The sequence below is a fragment of the Natator depressus genome, chromosome 28, assembly GCF_965152275.1.
Source record: "Natator depressus isolate rNatDep1 chromosome 28, rNatDep2.hap1, whole genome shotgun sequence".
Classification (NCBI taxonomy): domain Eukaryota; kingdom Metazoa; phylum Chordata; order Testudines; family Cheloniidae; genus Natator; species Natator depressus.
This window is the reverse complement of record NC_134261.1, coordinates 9396869-9401868: the sequence shown is the minus strand read 5'-3', so window position 1 is coordinate 9401868 and position 5000 is coordinate 9396869. Positions and strand designations below refer to the sequence as shown.

Genomic DNA, 5000 nt, shown 5'->3' with positions numbered 1-5000 from the left:
GGCTCCGGGTTGACCTGGTGGCCGGAGGAGAATTAAGCCCGGAGCCCGGGGCAGGGCGACCCCGGACGGACGGGGGTCCGCCTGGCCCCTGCCCGCGGGGGCAGGCTCCGGGTTGACCTGGTGGCCGGACGGGAATTAAGCCCGGAGCCCGGGGCAGGGCGACCCCGGACGGACGGGGGTATGCCGGCCCCTGCCCGCGGGGGCAGGCTCCGGGTTGACCTGGTGGCCGGAGGAGAATTAAGCCCGGAGCCCGGGGCAGGGCGACCCCGGACGGACGGGGGTCCGCCTGGCCCCTGCCCGCGGGGGCAGGCTCCGGGTTGACCTGGTGGCCGGACGGGAATTAAGCCCGGAGCCCGGGGCAGGGCGACCCCGGACGGACGGGGGTATGCCGGCCCCTGCCCGCGGGGGCAGGCTCCGGGTTGACCTGGTGGCCGGAGGAGAATTAAGCCCGGAGCCCGGGGCAGGGCGACCCCGGACGGACGGGGGTCCGCCTGGCCCCTGCCCGCGGGGGCAGGCTCCGGGTTGACCTGGTGGCCGGACGGGAATTAAGCCCGGAGCCCGGGGCAGGGCGACCCCGGACGGACGGGGGTATGCCGGCCCCTGCCCGCGGGGGCAGGCTCCGGGTTGACCTGGTGGCCGGAGGAGAATTAAGCCCGGAGCCCGGGGCAGGGCGACCCCGGACGGACGGGGGTCCGCCTGGCCCCTGCCCGCGGGGGCAGGCTCCGGGTTGACCTGGTGGCCGGAGGAGAATTAAGCCCGGAGCCCGGGGCAGGGCGACCCCGGACAGACGGGGGTCCGCCTGGCCCCTGCCCGCGGGGGCAGGCTCCGGGTTGACCTGGTGGCCGGACGGGAATTAAGCCCGGAGCCCGGGGCAGGGCGACCCCGGACGGACGGGGCTCCGCCGGCCCCTGCCCGCGGGGGCAGGCTCCGGGTTGACCTGGTGGCCGGAGGAGAATTAAGCCCGGAGCCCGGGGCAGGGCGACCCCGGACGGACGGGGGTCCGCCTGGCCCCTGCCCGCGGGGGCAGGCTCCGGGTTGACCTGGTGGCCGGAGGAGAATTAAGCCCGGAGCCCGGGGCAGGGCGACCCCGGACAGACGGGGGTCCGCCTGGCCCCTGCCCGCGGGGGCAGGCTCCGGGTTGACCTGGTGGCCGGACGGGAATTAAGCCCGGAGCCCGGGGCAGGGCGACCCCGGACGGACGGGGCTCCGCCGGCCCCTGCCCGCGGGGGCTGGCTCCGGGTTGACCTGGTGGCCGCTCGGGACTTAAGCCCGGAGCCCGGGGCAGGGCGACCCCGGACGGACGGGGCTCCGCCTGGCCCCTGCCCGCGGGGGCAGGCTCCGGGTTGACCTGGTGGCCGGACGGGGAATAAGCCCGGAGCCCGGGGCAGGGCGACCCCGGACGGACGGGGGTCCGCCGGCCCCTGCCCGCGGGGGCAGGCTCCGGGTTGACCTGGTGGCCGCTCGGGACTTAAGCCCGGAGCCCGGGGCAGGGCGACCCCGGACGGACGGGGGTATGCCGGCCCCTGCCCGCGGGGGCAGGCTCCGGGTTGACCTGGTGGCCGGTTTGCTTTCGGGCCACCAGGTCAACCCGCTGCCTGTATGGGGTTGACCTGGTGGCCGCTTTCCTTCCCGGCCACCAGGTCAACCCGCTGAATGTATGGGGTTGACCTGCTGGCCGCTTTCCTTCCCGGCCACCAGGTCAACCCGCTGAATGTATGGGGTTGACCTGCTGGCCGCTTTTCTTCCCGGCCACCAGGTCAACCCGCTGAATGTATGGGGTTGACCTGCTGGCCGCTTTCCTTCCCGGCCACCAGGTCAACCCGCTGAATGTATGGGGTTGACCTGCTGGCCGCTTTCCTTCCCGGCCACCAGGTCAACCCGCTGAATGTATGGGGTTGACCTGCTGGCCGCTTTTCTTCCCGGCCACCAGGTCAACCCGCTGAATGTATGGGGTTGACCTGCTGGCCGCTTTCCTTCCCGGCCACCAGGTCAACCCGCTGAATGTATGGGGTTGACCTGCTGGCCGCTTTCCTTCCCGGCCACCAGGTCAACCCGCTGAATGTATGGGGTTGACCTGCTGGCCGCTTTCCTTCCCGGCCACCAGGTCAACCCGCTGAATGTATGGGGTTGACCTGCTGGCCGCTTTCCTTCCCGGCCACCAGGTCAACCCGCTGAATGTATGGGGTTGACCTGCTGGCCGCTTTCCTTCCCGGCCACCAGGTCAACCCGCTGAATGTATGGGGTTGACCTGCTGGCCGCTTTCCTTCCCGGCCACCAGGTCAACCCGCTGAATGTATGGGGTTGACCTGCTGGCCGCTTTCCTTCCCGGCCACCAGGTCAACCCGCTGAAAGTATGGGGTTGACCTGGTGGCCGCTTTCCTTCCCGGCCACCAGGTCAACCCGCTGAAAGTATGGGGTTGACCTGGTGGCCGCTTTCCTTCCCGGCCACCAGGTCAACCCGCTGCCGGCATGGGGTTGACCTGCTGGCCGCAGAGGGGCAGGCTCCGGGTTGACCTGGTGGCCGGACGGGGATTAAGCCCCGGCTCGGAGCAGGGCAAGCCCGGGCGGAGGGGGGTCCGCTTGGCCCCTGCCCGCGGGGGCAGGCTCCGGGTTGACCTGGTGGCCGGTTTGCTTTCGGGCCACCAGGTCAACCCGCTGAATGTATGGGGTTGACCTGCTGGCCGCTTTCCTTCCCGGCCACCAGGTCAACCCGCTGAATGTATGGGGTTGACCTGCTGGCCGCTTTCCTTCCCGGCCACCAGGTCAACCCGCTGAATGTATGGGGTTGACCTGCTGGCCGCTTTCCTTCCCGGCCACCAGGTCAACCCGCTGAATGTATGGGGTTGACCTGCTGGCCGCTTTCCTTCCCGGCCACCAGGTCAACCCGCTGAATGTATGGGGTTGACCTGCTGGCCGCTTTCCTTCCCGGCCACCAGGTCAACCCGCTGAAAGTATGGGGTTGACCTGCTGGCCGCTTTCCTTCCCGTCCACCAGGTCAACCCGCTGAATGTATGGGGTTGACCTGCTGGCCGCTCTGCTTCCCGGCCACCAGGTCAACCCCCTGCCGGTATGGGGTTGACCTGCTGGCCGCAGAGGGGCAGGCTCCGGGTTGACCTGGTGGCCGGCAGGGACTTCAGCCCCAGGGCCCCTGGCAGGGCGACCCTGCCCTTGTTCCCCAGAAAAGGAGAGAGCTGGCTCGCAGCGGGAAAAGCTGCCTACGGCACCTGGGATTCCCAGGCGGTCACCCATCCAAGTACTAGCCAGGCCCGGGACGGTTTACCTTCCGAGATCGGACGGGATCGGGGGCCTTCCGTCCGGTATGGCCGTAGGCACTCGGCTCCGGTCCGCCTCGTCCCCTTTCCCTTACTGACTCCCCTGCCTCGGGTGGGCCCGATCCTTTTTTCCGTTTTTTTTTTTCGCTCCGGAGGCTTCATGAGCCCCCCCCCAACACCCCTTTGGGGGTCGGTGAAAATTTTTTTTTCAGACTTCCAGGGGCCCGATCCTGGCCGCGGGCACCCGGCTCCGGGCACCCGGCTCCGGGCCGCCTCGTCCCCTTTCCCTTACTGACTCCGCTGCCTCGGGTGGGCCCGATCCTTTTTTCCGTTTTTTTTTTTCCGCTCCGGAGGCTTCGTGAGCCCCCCCCAACACCACTTTGGGGGTCGGTGAAAAAATTTTTTTCAGACTTCCAGGGGCCCGATCCTGGCCGCGGGCACCCGGCTCCGGGCACCCGGCTCCGGGCCGCCTCGTCCCCTTTCCCTTACTGACTCCCCTGCCTCGGGTGGGCCCGATCCTTTTTTCCGTTTTTTTTTTTTTTCGCTCCGGAGGCTTTATGAGCCCCCCCCAATACCACTTTGGGGGTCGGTGAAAAAAATTTTTCAGACTTCCAGGGGCCCGATCCTGGCCGCCGGCACCCGGCTCCGGGCACCCGGCTCCGGGCCGCCTCGTCCCCTTTCCCTTACTGACTCCCCTGCCTCGGGTGGGCCCGATCCTTTTTTCCGTTTTTTTTTTTTTCGCTCCGGAGGCTTTATGAGGCCCCCCCTAACCGTTTTTGGGGTCGGTGAAAATTTTTAGTCAGACTTCCAGGGGCCCGATCCTGGCCGCGGCTTCGCAGGCTGGCCTGGGGGGGGGGGCATCTCTAGCTCCGGCCGCGGACGGCGAGACGCTCGGCCACCAGGTCAGCCCGGAGGAAAAGGCTGAAAAAAATGTCTAAGTCCCCCCGGGACACCAGGTCAACCCGGAGGAAAAGGCTGAAAAAAATGTCTAAGTCCCCCCGGGACACCAGGTCAACCCGGAGGAAAAGGCTGAAAAAAAGTCTAAGTCCCCCCGGGACACCAGGTCAACCCGGAGGAAAAGGCTGAAAAAAATGTCTAAGTCCCCCCGGGACACCAGGTCAACCCGGAGGAAAAGGCTGAAAAAAAGTCTAAGTCCCCCCGGGACACCAGGTCAACCCGGAGGAAAAGGCTGAAAAAAAGTCTAAGTCCCCCCGGGACACCAGGTCAACCCGGAGGAAAAGGCTGAAAAAAAGTCTAAGTCCCCCCGGGACACCAGGTCAACCCGGAGGAAAAGGCTGAAAAAAAGTCTAAGTCCCCCCGGGACACCAGGTCAACCCGGAGGAAAAGGCTGAAAAAAATGTCTAAGTCCCCCCGGGACACCAGGTCAACCCGGAGGAAAAGGCTGAAAAAAAGTCTAAGTCCCCCCGGGACACCAGGTCAACCCGGAGGAAAAGGCTGAAAAAAAGTCTAAGTCCCCCCGGGACACCAGGTCAACCCGGAGGAAAAGGCTGAAAAAATGTCTAAGTCCCCCCGGGACACCAGGTCAACCCGGAGGAAAAGGCTGAAAAAAATGTCTAAGTCCCCCCGGGACACCAGGTCAACCCCGAGGAAAAGGCTGAAAAAATGTCTAAGTCCCTGCTCGGCCATCAGGTCAACCCCATTCAAAGTGACGGGTTGACCTGATGGCCGGCAGTCTCACGGAAGTCCGGATGGGGTCGCCAAAAGTGC

General features: G+C 66.6%; 1 non-coding gene across 1 annotated transcript; it reads right to left on the bottom strand.

The window, feature by feature from the left end:
* Positions 1-3212: 3212 nt before the first annotated feature.
* On the bottom strand, positions 3213-3331 carry LOC141979408 (5S ribosomal RNA). Its single transcript, XR_012636823.1, has one exon. It is a non-coding gene; the product is annotated as a 5S ribosomal RNA (ribosomal RNA).
* Positions 3332-5000: the final 1669 nt, after the last annotated feature.